Source organism: Budorcas taxicolor, chromosome 2 (assembly GCF_023091745.1).
Source record: "Budorcas taxicolor isolate Tak-1 chromosome 2, Takin1.1, whole genome shotgun sequence".
Classification (NCBI taxonomy): Eukaryota; Metazoa; Chordata; class Mammalia; order Artiodactyla; family Bovidae; genus Budorcas; species Budorcas taxicolor.
Window position 1 is genome coordinate 114,030,133 of NC_068911.1, and position 15,699 is coordinate 114,045,831.

A 15,699-nucleotide genomic window follows, 5' to 3' on the forward strand; every position below is an offset into this window, starting at 1 on the left:
ACCAAAGAATTGATACTTCTGAACTGTGGTATTGAAGAAGATTCTTGGGAGTCCCCTGGACTGCAAGGAGATCAAACCAGTCAATCCTAAAGGAAATCAGTCCTGAATATTCATTGGAAGGACTGATGCTGAAGCTGAAGCTCCAATCCTTTGGCCACTTGATTGGAAGAACTGACTCATTTGAAAAGACCCTGATGCTGGGAAAGATTGAAGGCAGGAGGAGATAGGGATGACAGAGGATGAGATAGTTGCATGGCATCACCAACTCGATGGACATGAGTTTGAGCAAGCTCCAGGAAATTGTGAAGGACAGGGAAGCCTGGCGTGCTGCAGTCCATGGGGTCACAAAGAGTCAGACACAATTGAGCTACTGAACAACAGCAAAAAATTCAATAGAAGAGATGAAAGATAGAGAGAAGGAAATGTCCAGGAGGACAGACATTGTAATAGAAGACAATAGAGGATGGAATTTTCAAAGAAATAATAAAAGATTGGAAAGATCCTCCAAATGCCAGGCATAATGAATGGAAAAGTAATCCACATCAAAGCCCAGTAGAACGACATTTGAGAACACTAGCTATGAAGAGAAGATGCCAAGATTTTGCAGAAGGAAAGACCAGATCACAGAGAAATGAGAATTAGAATGTCATGATTTCACAAGAGTCAATGGAACAGCATGTTCAAAATTCTAAAGAAAAATTATTTTCACCTAATAGAATCTGTACCCCAGTAAGATGTTAATCAATCAGGGCAAAAAAATAAACATAAGCATGCAAAGAGTACTTGCTACTCAACTGTGATGTCCCTTCTTCCTTGATTCCTTTCTAGTAGAATCTGTTGGGTGCAAAAGTATGCTCAGTTAAATTTCTGTTAACTAATCTTGAAACCTTCCTCTGTCTGAAGAAAATAAGTCCCCCCTTTGATCAAAGTTGCTGTCTTAATATGTTTTGTTGGTGCGTGTATTCCCAATGCCCAGTAGAGTAGGTTTTCAATGGCAAGTTTTTTAAATGAATAAATGAGTCAAATAGTGAAGATATATCATCCTTCTCTATCATCTTCCACGATATTCCCTCCCTCCTTTAAGACTTTAGCATTGAATTCATACTTTTTCCTCACCATCTTTGGCTCACAACCTCCATAACTTCAACGCCCACAAGATCCTTCCAACCTCAGACCTCACTATGCCTTGACTTCTAAAGGGATGAATTAAATGATTCCTAAATTCTGCTCCTCTTTGCATCTTTATTTTCTTCTTCAATGTTTTTTTTGTTATCGCCTGTCAGTAGAACAATTACCTTTCAGTACTCTTTCATCCCATGGCACAGCCACCAGATTTATCATTTGAACAACGCGGCCCCCTCATTTAAAAGATCATTTATTAGAAATAGTCTGTGGGCTTTGTTTCTTCTACTCAGTCTCATCCCAGCATGTCCTCCTCTTATCACACACAGCCACCCTAGATTTCTCACCTCTTCTCAAAACCTACCGGGAATCATCCTCATTCTTTGCAATTGTTTGTACTTTTCCCTCTGCCTGAAATTGAACTACTCACATTCTCTCCAGCCCTTCATCTCAGCCAATTAAAAATGTACCCCTTAAAAAATGTACCCATTGTCCTAGAACTTGTTCCAATGCCATTTTCTCCCATGAAGCTTTCCTCAATGATTCAAGTAGAATTAATCCCTGGAGCCTCTATGACTGCCAAACACTTTGGTATTATGTCTATAACAACATTTATTATGAGAGTTAATACTATGCATGGGTATCTGTTCATGTACACTTATTGAGGATGTTCCATTTCTGTGATACTCCAAGACTTAGCACATAGTGCCAGGCACATAGCACATACCAAACAATTGTTAGATGAACTGAATTGAAATTCAAGGAGCTATCTCTGACTGCGATTTAAGTCTAGTGACTTGTGGAAATAGGCAAGGGCAATGCATATCTACTCCCTTAGGAACATTGCCTCATAATTATTTTAAAAGTTTTCTATTTTATCAAAGAGCCTTAGAAACTGCTCCTTTTCAAAGCTCCACCAAAGTATTATTTTCCTAATTAATTATTGCAGAAGGATAACTATTGCATAAATCAATTTTCGACTTAGTTTGATCGTGACCACTAATGAAATAGATTGAAGATCTGGAGCCCCAAAGAGAATGTTTTCAGAAGAATAATATATTTTATTTGTCAGCAGTCCTTAGGCTCAATTTATGGTGAAATTAACTGAAAGTGGATTGCATATAATTGTCAGTTCATTGTCAGTCTGCATTTCCAAGGCCCAGAGTAGATAGAATGACGAAAGGTAATTTCGTTTTTCTTCGTAATTGCTTCTGGATAATACCAGAGCCTTTGAAAGAGAGCGTGAGGCTCTGCATTTTGAAAATTGCAAAGAAAATACAAAGCTTAGGTTGAATACTAAAAATTCTGAATATGTCAGCTATAGCAGAATTAACCTTTCTAGATTTTTTTTTTTTTTTTTTTTGCAGTCTGTTTCATGAAAATTGTCTACAACAGGTAACACAATTTGGGACTTGAGATATGGAAAACACTGTTTTATGTGTCATCATTGAGAGGATGGAGATCTGAGCCCAGTTAGCTTTATGATAATTTCTAAAAAGGGTTAAAGATCAACAAACTTTCTTTCAAACAATACAAGGAGTTGGTGGAAGTTTTTTAGGTACTTAAAATTACCAAGGAGGAGAATAATCTACAGCCAATCAGATGAATGAGCATCCAGTGAACAAATACAGAAGATGACCAGATGATGGTGAAGGAAGAATTAGAACTTGATGAAAGACAAAAATAAAATAACAACTGTAGTGTTCTGTCATTTATTTATATTTATTCTGAAACTAAATTGAGATAAGGGAGGCTACTGCTTGCTGTAATGTCATGAATCATAGCTAGTGAGAGGGACTGGAACGCTATGCTGTCAGACTTCACATCACCGTTTCTCAGAGCATGTTCCGCTGAATAGTACCTTGACTTGCCAACCTTATTTACTCCACAAAAGGGCTCCATGGTTCAGATAAGTTTAGAAATGTTGCATATTGTTTCCCACCCACCCACCCTTAGAAAGTCAAAATGCATGTTCGCACAGGAGACACGTGGAGAAGTCCTACAATAGAAAAACGGTGTGTGTTGTCTGCTTCACAGGTGTGTTTGGCTGTAGAGACTGACTGCTGCCTCTTAGAGCACTGGTGTTTCCATGCGAGCCTGGCTGGGCAATGGTGCTGGCTGTCATGCAGGCGGGTCTGGGTTTGTACATCCCAGATGTTGTATCTGGGAGAGGCGTGCGTGTACGATCCTATGTTCGTGTCAGTCTTCACTCAACAGCACTGTTGTCGTGCACAGAATGGGCAGGAAAAGTGGGAGAGATGTTATATTAAATGAGGGTGTCTGTATTAAATCAGGGGATCCCCTAAATGAAAATTGGACGATAAAGTGTTGCTACAGAGATCCTCAGTTGTCAACTCAGTCTGTAGGAAAAGTACATTGAACACCCACTGATTTCTAAAGAATCTATAATGTGGCTCTCTAAAGACCCCTCCACAGGTCCCTAGTGGCTCAGACGGTAAAGAATCTGCCTGCAATGCAGGAGACCTGGATTCGATCCCTGGGTTGGGAAGATCCCCTGGAGAAGGGAATGGCAACCCACTCCAGTATTCTTGCCTGGAGAATCTCATGGACAGAGGAGCTTGGTGGGTTACAATCTGTAAGGTAGCAAAGAATTGGACATGACTGAGAAATACTTTCACTTTCTATAGGTCCCAGAGCTGAGCGCCACACCTTAACAACAGACTGAAAGTGGCTGCCTGGCTCTTCACACTAGCCTCTCATCGCTCCCTCTTGTTGCTCCAACCTTTCTGGTTCTCTTTCCCATCTTCCAGAAGTTAAGCTCTTCTCTCCTCAGTACCTCCTGCAGGCTCATCTCTTTGAACCCCTTTTTTCTATTTCCGACTTCCTTGGGGAAGTCATGCCCCAGGTCAGATCAGGTCCTCTTGGAGGCTTGGCAGCACTTAAAAAAAATTATTTATTTATGGCTGCATTGGGTCTTAGTTGTGGCATGTAAGATCTTTTGTTGTGCTGTGCAGACTTCTCTCTAATCAAGGCTAGCAGGCTTAGTTGCCCCACAACTATGATCTTAGTTCCCCGAACAGGGATCAAACCCATATCCCCTGCTTTGAGAGAGGATTTTTAACAACTGGATCACCAGGGAAATCCCTTCTCGGTAGCACTTATTACAAATGATTAGCTTCCCTGGTGGCTCAGACGGTAAAGAATCCACCTGCAATGCAGGAGACCTGGGTTCGATCCCTGGGTGGGGAAGATCCCCTGGAGGAGGGCATGGCAACTCACTCCAGTATTCTTGCCTGGAGAATCCACGTGGACAGAGGAGTCTGGTGGGCTACAGTCCATGGGGTCACAGAGTCAGATGTGACTGAGTGACTAGGCACACACACCCAACTATATATGGGGTTGTTTGTTAGCATTGTATTGTGGTATAACATACACCCAGTGAAGTAGCAAAATCTTGAAAAATTTTTGCATGTCTCTAAATTTGAAGTGCCACCACCCCGATTAAGCACAAAACATTTCTAATATCCCAGAAGGCAGGGCTCTCTTCTTCCATAAATGATTTTCTATTTTAGCTTTTATCATCATAGGCTAGTTTTCCTATTCCTGGACTTCTCACAGATGCTCTCCACTGTAGCTGTGAGAGGCACCCAGATTAATGTGTGTAACAGCATTTTATTTTACTGCTGTAGCATTTCACTGTGTGAATGAACCACAGTTTATTTATTCTAAATATTGTTGACTCTCAGGGCTTCTGGAGAAGGCAATGGCACCCCACTCCAGCACTCTTGCCTGGAAAATCCCATGGACAGAGGAGCCTGGTAGGCTACAGTCCATGGGGTCGCTGAGAGTCGGACACAACTGAGTGACTTCACTTTGACTTTTCACTTTCATGCATTGGAGAAGGAAATGGTGACCCACTCCAGTGTTCTTGCCTGGAGAATCCCAGGGATGGTGGAGCCTGGTTGGCTGCTGGCTATGGGGTCACACAGAGTCGGACACGACTGAAGCGACTTAGCAGCAGCAGCAGCTCGGGGCTTCCTTGGTGGTCCAGTGGTTAAGAATCCACCTTGCAATGCAAGGGACACCATTTTGACCCCTAGTCCAGGAAGAACCCACATGCCACGGAGCAACTAAGTCCATGGGCCCCAGCTACTGAGTCAGTGCTCTAGAGCCTGTGAGGTACAACTACTAAAGCCTGAGCTCGCAGAGCCTGTGCTCTGCAACCGGAGAAAGCCACTGCAATGAGAAGCCCACACATGACAATGAAGAGGAGCCCCCGCTGGTCTCAGCCAGAGAAAGCCCGAGTGCAGCCCCAAAATCCCCACCACAGCTAAAAATAAATTTATAAATAAATCTTAAAAGAAAACAGTGTTGACTCTCATCCCTTCTATACTGTAAAGTTCATGAAGCTATAGAGCAAGTGCCTGGAATGTCCTTGGGCTTAGAATTGTGCTTGGCAAAGAGAAGGAACCCAGACTTTCTACTGAATAATGGAATGTTTTGTTGTTGTTATTGCTGTTGGTGTTAATCCTTTTAAAAAGGTAACACAGTTCTCTCCTTTTATGGACACAGCATTAAAACCTGAAACATAAAGTGAAGCTAATGCTAAAACAAATTCTCAAATCCAATCACATACAGCTATGCACCGCACTGCAGGAAATGGCACAGACGGCCAGCAAGCTGCTGGAAGCCAGGAAGAGACAAGAAAGGGTTCCCCTGTAGGTCTCAAAGGGAGCATGGCCCTGCTGACACCTTGATCTAGACTTGGAGCCTCCAGAGCTGTGAGATGATGAATTTCTGTGGTTTTAAGGCACCTAGCGTATTGTATTGGGTTGGCCAAGATGTTCCTTCTGTTTTTTGTTTTTTTTTTTTCCATACAGTGTTATGGAAAAACCCAAAAGGACTTTTTGGCCAACCCAATTCTTTGTTATGGCAGACCTAGAAAACCAATACAGAGTGTGGGAAGAAGGAAAACCATAGGTCTCCCCCCTGCCCTACTGGCTGAGGGCACCTTTGTGGCGCCTTGAGAACACACCTCCTGGATCCCCCACTGCAGTGAGTGCAGTTTGCCAGAGGCTCTGATCCATCATTGCACTGACCTCAGGCCCATGCTACCCCGCTCCAGTGACTGAGTGTAGGAGAGGTACTCAGGACACTTCCAGGCAGCTTTGACTCAAGGACTCCTTTCCTCCTCTCCCTAACTTCCTCTGTAAGATGGAAAAGGGGAGGGGTGGCTGCAGTGGGGGCTCTGGCCACCTCAACCTCAGTGATGCACGTGACCTGTCAAAGAGGTTGGAGCCTCCCACCGCAGAGCTGTGTACATGCATGAGCCTGAATTGGGAGAAGCCGGAGGAGATCCGTGGGGCTATAGGAACTGCCCTGCACCAGCAGAGTGAGCCTGCAGACCCGTGACAATGTGTGGGGCTAAAGTGGTGAGCATAACAGAGGCTGTTTCCCTTTTCTTTTTTCCAGACTTCACACTGACTCCTCTTTTGTTACCCTAATGCAGAACCACACTGGCAAGGGGTTCTCCTGAGTGCAGTTCCTACTTAGCTAAAGTGCCACAGTACAAACCACCACTGTTTGTACTCTGCATTGTTTCTGGAGAGTTCTTTCAATGTCTTGGTCGGGGCATATTCCCCTAACTACTGGTGTCCTGGTAAAAGACAGGAGACAAGAGGGGGTTTGAGCCATGAGCCACCGTAATCCCTCAGATGGTGGCACAGAACCTCATCCATGATCCTTCTCTGCTAGAGGTTCCAGGGTTTCAGTGTTTCCAGACATTAATTTTCTGGTTTCTTGTGGGAATCAGGGAATCAAGGACCCAACCGTAAAAGATGGGGAAGACTGGGGACATGTCAAATTGCTCTGATAGAGGCTTCAAACAATATTCCTGTTGTCAGCGTGGAGCCTTGCTCCTGCTCTCCAAGCTGCCTGGTGCCTTAGCCCTGCAGATTTCATGGTTCTTGGTGGTAAATCACTTCCCAACATTAACCCAAGTGGGCTCGGAGGGGGTCTCTCTTCCTCTCTTCTGTGAAACCAGACGCCAGTTCTCTGTCTGTTTTCCCACTTCCCAAAATGTCATCACATTTTTCACTGGCAGTCATCAAATTTCATCCACTGTGGTCTCTTTTGTGCTCATTGTTTTTGCAGGTTAAACTTTTTTCCCCCTTTCCCATTTTAGTCGTGTCTCAGGATGAAGTAAAACGTGAGCAATACATGGATCTAACCTACTGTTTTCAACACAAAGATTTTACATAAACTCTTTAATCCCCAGCTCACTGGCTTTCTTTCCTACCATCCAAGGAACTCCTGGTGGGTGTCTCCACTGTCCTGATTGCTGGGTCCCTAGACTCTTCAAGCTCCATCCAGATTAAATTGTCTTTCCTGGCCTTGTCCACATCTGATTTTCACTCCTGTCTGATGGACATTCTCTCCTGTGACGAGTCTCTTGAAAACTCCCTGATCACTCCTCCAGTCTCCTTTCCTGGCTTCTTTTCCTAAGCTCTGTCCTTATATGAACTTCCTTAGAGCTTTGCCTTTGGACCTGTTAACCCTGAACGCTCATCATGGTTTCAATGACAATGCCTACATGATGATTCTCAAATCTGCATCTTAATTTGTCTTAGGGCAGGACTCCTTGCTGCAAGAGGCAGAAATCTGGTTCAAACTAGCTTAAAAATAAAAGGGGGAATTTATTGGCTCATGGATGTAACTGGAGACAACTCAGATGCTCAAGGCTGTACTTACATGGGAGTTTGTGTCTCTCTGTGTCTCTCAGCTCTCCTCTCCTCCATGTCCACCTCAGAGTCCCACAGTCCCTCTCCACGTAGTGACAGTTTGGCACCTGGATGCTCCATCATTTCATGGTCCTTGTGTCTCAAATTCCAGAGGAAAAAAGGGGTGTCTCTTTCCCCATGGCTGGAATGTGGTCCTTGTGAAGCACATGGCTTTGCAGACCTGCCTGTGTGCCTTCTCTGGCCCTGGTACAGAGACTGAGTGGCTGGGTATGGCCTAGGGCAGAAGGGTTCCCAAGGGAAGGGTGGGCTGGGGAAGTCGTGACGTGCTGGGGGGAAGACATACTACACTTATTTTGAGGTCCGGATTCAGGACACCAGGGCTGTTATCCTGGCTTTTTAGACATTTTGTCCCTTGTCTTTACAATGAGGAGGTTGGATCTCTAAGGCCCTCTAGCTACCATCATCTTTATTTTAATTCTATGAATAATGGACATAAAATAGAACCTTTTGGGGGTGCCTCTGAGCACCAACTGAGGGGCAGCAGAGCATGGTGATTAAGAGCACGGACTCTGGATTCAGATTGCCTGGATTCTTCATGTGTCCATCATCTCGGTGACTACTTTGTGGGTGTGTGACCCATGCAGTCTCACAGGACCCCACAGACAGGGAGCCTCACCCTTGGTTTAAGGCTCTGCTGTCAGATAAAACTATCAAGAATTCCGAGAGACCTCTATACCCTGCATACTCATCATGGTTTCAGTGACGATGCCTACATGATGATTCTCAAATCTGCGTCTTAATTTGTCTTAGGTCAGAATCTCTTGGAATTCTTGATAGTTTTATCTTTGACCTTATATGTTGTGAGTGAAGTCAGACCAGACATGGAGTATGCATGTGGGTACAGTAGATGAGAGCATGTGGGTGTCTGCTGTTCCCTGCCAGCTCATCCCCTTTTAAAACTCATGGTGCCTCATGAGCACAGGCTTCTGGTGGACCTGCCACATGTGGGAGCTCAGAGAGACTTCGAGTGTGACAAAGGAAGTGTGTTATGTCTGTGCCTGACTTTCTCTTTGAATCAGAACTAGCTGTGAAAGTGGAAGGAAGGTGGTGACATTCTAAGAAACATGGATGACAAGGAACCCAACCACATTCTCTCTTATTTCTCTAGATTAGCCAACCATTCACACTAATAATGTCATAGAGGGAAAAAGAATTATAATCCCTTTCCCTTTCGGTCTTTCCTTACTCATCAGCAAGCCACAGGTAGAGAGTACTGGCAGAATGCACATATCAAGTGAGGTAAAAACAGCTGAGTTCGTCCTGTGCAGGCTTTCTACTGCTCTGATAAGAGCAGAATACATGCTACAGGTATAGCTGGCAAAATAATGACTTGTATAATTTTGGTTATTTTGCATATGAGTTAAATATTTACATTTAAAACTGGCATTGCGCCATATGAAAATGAATGGCAAAGTTCATACTGATAACTTAAAATTAAATTTTTCTTTGCTTAGAATGACATTAAACAGCAAATAACAAAGATCATAAGTTGAGAGAGAGACAGAGACAGGGATGAAAGAAAAAAAACTTTATATTTAGTACCTTTAGTGACACCTTTCCCCTGCTTTTGGAACAAGAAACCCCATATTTTCATTTTGCACTGGAACCTGCAAATTATGTAGCTGACACTTCATCAGCAAATTACTTTTACCTCCCAGTGTCTCAGCTTCCTTATTTGCAAAATGAGCACATTAACAGTGTCTCTATCATTGGGTTGTTGCAAGAATGAACAGTGATGGGCACCCGGCAATCAGGGAATGTGGGCTTTTGTTATAAAGATGAGCTCAGTTCAGTCGCTCAGTCATGTTCGACTCTTTGCGACCGTTTAGTGTAGAGTAAATCCATAGGTGATCTGATGTATCAATATTAAATTTCCTTGAATAACGACTATGTAAGCCAATTAGTTAACTAGCTAATTCCCTCTCTTTTACTTTACCTGTGTCTGCTTAGTTTGACTATTCCACTGTAATTTAATGGGTTCACTTACTTTACCAATGAGATGATGCTATTTAAATTAGTCAGTAGAATACTGCAGTCAGTGGCAAGACAAGTAAAGTCTAGAAAAATATTTTAGGAACAGAACACTGTGGATCAAACTTTTTCAATTCCAAATAAAAGCGGAGAGGTAAGGAAGAATTCGGAGAAGGCAATGGCAACCCACTCCAGTACTCTTGCCTGGAAAATCCCATGGACAGAGGAGCCTGGTAGGCTGCAGTCCATGGGGTCACTAAGAGTTGGACACGACTGAGCGACTTCACTTTTACTTTTCACTTTCATGCGTTGGAGAAGGAAATGGCAACCCACTCCAGTGTTCTTGCCTGGAGAATCTCAGGGACGAGGGAGACTGGTGGGCTGTCGTCTATGGGGTCGCACAGAGTCGGACACGACTGAAGCGACTTAGCAGTAGCAGCAAGGAAGAATTAAGCTATTGTTTCTGTGAAAAACAACAAAACAAAAAACCAGAAAAGGACATTTTCCACTTCCCAACAACAGGTGGCGATGTCGCTAAGCAAATAGAAGACGTTCCTTGTTAGAGAAATTCTGTGATCAAGCATGAGGAAGCAAAGCTATAAACAACATATGGAAAACAATGCATATTTTAATTAGGTGTTAATAACGAGATATTGAATCCTTGTCTTCCTCCTAATTCATAACAGTGTTATGACAGCTAATTAATAAGTGATTGTAAAGGAAATGATTAATTATTTACAGTAATTATTGGAATAGCTTACATGCTTGTAATCATAAAATGGTTTTCAAAAGTAGATGGAGGCAAAGCAAGTTATTGTTCTCCTGTTGGAAAGATATGGCAGTGTCTCTTCTGGAATAATTTCTATTATCTTTCCACACTGTCTGGCTTTATTAAACAGGTACCATTATGCATTTGTTCCATCAAGTTTCATGCCAGCCATAGAATATAAAATCATATATGTGTATTTTTTTTTAAAGGATCTCTGTCATCCATATTTGAAACTAAGTACATAAGGATAAACATGAAAGCTTCCTTGTGTGTGAGAACTCTCTGGAAAGATACCAACCATAGAACAAACCAAAAATAAAACCTTGGACCAGAAGAATAAAGCCTCCCCCAGAGTCTCTGTTTCTAGTGTCTGCTTCTCATATATAAAAGCAAAACTAAAAAAGCAAGTGTGTAAGCCCAAACTTCTCCTCCTCCTCTTCTCATTCCATATTTCAAATCTCTTTGAACTGCCTCATGTCTTCGGGATATAATGAAATCCCTTGCTCTGGAAGGAAGCCACAAAAGATAGATTTCAAGACCTTTTCCTTTCCTCTCTGCTAGTAGCAGAGCTAATGCAGTTTACTTATTAGATGAGTCACCATGGATACTGGTATACTCAAGCCAAGTCTAACCGAGTAAGGGGAATTGGAGAATTGAGGCAATTATCCTCATAATTTAAATAAACAAAAGTCCCCCTCATTTTCATTTCGGTTACCTGAATTTTTCAGGTGAATGCCTACTTTTAGCTGTGAATTATTTCAGATGGTTCTTGGCTCTCATTAAATTTGCCAGCAGAGCTCTGGACTCCTTTGTTGCGAAGCCCTTTAAGGAAGGGTACCCAAGGCAAATGGATTCCTATGCTGCCTGTTTTCTCATCCCAAGCATTTCTACTTGGCAGTTGGGTAAATGATGGGGATAACTCAGGTCTAGGATGAAACATTTCTAAAGGGTAGGCAACATTCAGATCTGGAACCGGTTGCCTGGAAAGACCAGGTACTTTCAATCAGACAAAGATATTCCTGATACCGCGTCCTTCCTGTAAATATGGTCCCCAACATATCCTGCATGGATTGCATTTTTCTCCACTGGCTCCAGTCCAAGCCACAACCTGCACTGACACTTGCATTGGAATTTTATGGATGGTCTTGCCTGCTTCTCCCAACCTCTCTTTTTTCTTCAGGCCATGTCCCAGCTTTGCCCATGTAAATTCCCCCACCTTAATACTTTTAGTTTAGTGCCAGTGAACATTTTAGAGGAGCTTTGTGAGTATATGGCATGACTGTTATTTCCAAGTATGTGTGTGTGTGTGTGTGCTCAGTTGCCAAGTTGTGTCTGACTCTTTGCAGCCTCATGGAATGTAACCTGCCAGGCTCCTCTGTCCATGTGATTTTCCAGACAAGAATACCGCAGTGCGTTGCCATTTCTTCCTCCAGGGGATCTTCCTGACCCAGGGATCAAACCCACATCTCCTGCATTGGCAGGCAGGATTTTTACCACTGAGCCACCTGGGAAGCCCCATTTCTAAGTATGAGGCATCATATTACTGTCATTTAATATCCATATCCAATGCCATCTTATTATCTCCGTTTGTCTTTAAGTCACCATTGTTAGGGTTCAAAGAGAACCTTGGTAATGATAATTGGTATGGTGTGAGCCCCACACAACTGTGCTCTGCATTTTCCCCCCATACTGTGCATTTTTGAAGGCTGACTCTTAGCTTTTAGCTTTCACCACTGCCTGCCACACGTTTTGCTCTGTGACTTAGCACTGAGGGCTCCTACGGTGTCCTCACCTCTAATTCCTTCACACCACACAGCAGCTCTGTGGCACCCTTAGAAGTTGAGGTGCCGACTGGACAGCATTTAGTGGTGAAAGAAGGTATATGACAGAAGTGGACACTGGCCGCTGACGGACCTGGGCTTGGATTCCATTCTTTCATTTCCATGATGTATCCCTGCTTCATACAGCTTACCTCTTCTGAACTTTAATTTTTGTTTCTGTGAAACAAGGATAATACTCCAGATCTCTCAGAGTAGTGGCTGGAAATATCATAAATTATCTGGCATGAGTTGAGTGTTTAATAATCACGGCCATCATTAGAACTGCTCTTCAAGCAACAGGAATGCAGATACTTTTCATTCTACTGCTGTTTTGCTTTATGTCCTTTGTCCACCTTTAAACAGGATTCTATCCATCAATACTTTTTTGCTGAAAACATAACGGGAACCCAACACTGCAGGGAACACAAATGATATTGCTCGCCTATTAAGAAAAGGCATGAAACAGAATAATAATAATGTCAATAATAATAGTGCCTAATACTAATTGAGGATTTTACTCTGTCGTGCTTTGTGCTAAATGTTGTACAAATTAGACCTCATTTCATCATCACAAGGACTCATTAAACAATCAGTTTTATTGTTACCCCTGTTTTAAGAGGAAAGTGGGGCTCAGAGAGGTCAGGAGACTTGCCTAAAGTCAAGGCCTTAAACTTGGGCCATCTGACTTGAGAATCCTAGCCTGCCATCATTCTACTTACTTGCTCACATGGGCAGTATTAGGTGGTATGAAGAGCGGTCTGTTTTAGAGAATGGAGGGGCCAGCATAGGGTGAATTCACCTGGGAGGTGTTTTAGAAGAAGTTTTCTGAGTTCCACAAGGCTGTCTTTATGAGGGACTACTTAACAGCAAAATGTAACAGTCACAAGAAGGTGCCTCAGAAGTTCCCATGAAACTTCCCACACGTCCATCATTTTTCTGTTTGGGTTTATGCCAGGGCCTGAATTTTTCCAAGTAATTCACTGCTGGTGGAGGTGTCCCCCGCCTCCTATGATCTCAATTCTCGTACATTCATCATTTGGACTGCATTGTCTCAAGAATCAAGGGATGTTGTTTCAGAAGGGATGCTAGGAGTCCCGCTGTGAGCTCCAGAGAGAGAGTATGTTTACCCAAGATGATTCCCAGGGAGCCCAGCCAGCAAATCAGGTCTCCTGACTGCCGCGCTGGTCCTTTCCACTTTGCCCCTGCCTTTTAGTGGGTCAGAGATGGGAGTAGAGGTTTTTCAAAAAGTCTTCCACCTGTGTTTCAACTGCTTGGTGTACAGCCCTATTTGATACCCATTTCCTTCCAGATCCATTTCTAGTCTTAATCAGGGCAGTCTGCAGTTACCAAAAGACATTGTCAGTCATTCCACAACTCCCACGTCAAAACGCCATTCTATCGTCTGGCTTCGAACCAAACACCATATATGGTGGGCAGGGGGTGAGGGGGGCTTCTTGCTGAGAAGTCATGCTCCCCCTCCAAATGGAAACAACTGGAGTGTTCACACTCTAAATCCTGAGAGTTTGCTGAGATTTTAAAGTTGGCCATGCACCCTCTTCCTGCCACCCAATATATTATGTGTTTGGCTGGAGACTCTTTTAGTTTGGAAATAATGTCTTTATTTCAAACAAAAATTCAGAGCCTGGTTGGACAGACGCATAAACAGGTATCCGATTCGGAGTGACTTCTTCGAAGAGGCTGCCTCTTGCCTGCTGTCAGTTGGTCCCTGCTGAGTTGTTTGATGCATTCACTGCATTTTATATCACTTAATGTGGCTTATGTATCTGCCAATAAATCTGAAATACAGGTCACAGAATATGCAGCCCAAGGAAATCCATAAAAGTAGTAGAGAGAGGCTTTGCTAACTGCATCAGATGGCCAAAAGCTGAGGTCATTTCCTCTTGCTAAAAATGTAGAGCTTCATAAATTATTTTTATCACCTCCAGAGCCAAGCAAACAGTTTTGCACAGATGCCAAAGGGGTTTCATTGCTTTTGTTTCTCTTTAAGCTGAAAACATGTTTCTCGTCTTTTCCAAAATGACTATGCTTTTTTTTGGTGGTGGTGGGGGGGGGGGCTTATTTACATCCTAGCAGATCTCCTGAAAATCTAGGAACAGAAACACAATTGTTTCTGATTGGGGTCTTCAGTGACAGTGCCACAAGCACCTGTGCTCAGAAGGTGGTTGTGACGTAGGTTTACTTAGTTCCCATGGTTGGGAGTTGACCTTGTTTCCTTTAAAACATGCTTAAGGAGACGTTAGGTATGCAGGGACAGTAAAAATGAGTGGCGAATATTCAGTGAAGAACTTTATATAGAAAACACTACTGAATTAACTTACAGTACATTTGTTAAACATGAGCACCTCTAATAATGACATTTCATTTAACAATGCCCTTTGTCTTTTCAGTTCATCAGTTACCTATTTCAGTAATGAACTGCAGTCATACCATTCTGATTTTCTCCTAATGTAAAGGCTCAGCTCACTTCACTACCAGTGAAGCATGATGCTATTATTCAGTTCCTGGCTTAGAAAAAAAGCTATAGAATATATCACAATTCTAATTGGCTAACAAATATTAAATGCTATGATTGTTAAGGGCACCCAGCGATTCTGTTTAGCTTTTGATGGGGATAAGTAAAATAAAGAAAGGGAAATGGTTTGAAGAAGGAAAAAAAAGAAGGTTAGCGTGTATACTTTATGAGCAGTAGCCCAAGTATCCATTGAAAAAATATGAGCACACATTATATTTAATAGCTCAAGTGTTATCTTAATTCTTTATCAACAATTCATGCAGATAGCTTAATACCAAATATTTTAGTTAGGATTAACAATCTGTGAAACAGAAGGTTTAGCAAATGAGAGATGGAATTTGTTCTACTTGCAGCTGGAAGAGGAGGCAAGTGTGAGCTTCTGGAAGGCTGCGTCGTGCATGAGACATTCTTTTCCTGCCAAGTAAATGCGGCTAGATTTGGAAAATATTATATGTATTATAGCCCTGATTGATCCTTCCCATGGAAGGTAATGAAGCCTGTGTCCAAACTTATTATTATTATTTTTTTGTCCCTTTTGCAAACCTTTCCTGGGAATGAAAGATAGGTGTCTTCCTTGTTTTCCCTTTTCCACGTGGCAGAATCCCCTAAAGCATCACCCCCCCACCTCTCTTTGAACTCACCAAAACATCTCATTAGTAAAAGCGAGATTCAGCTCACCATAATCTTTCCCCAGCTGAGGCAAAGCTGCACAATTTACAATAG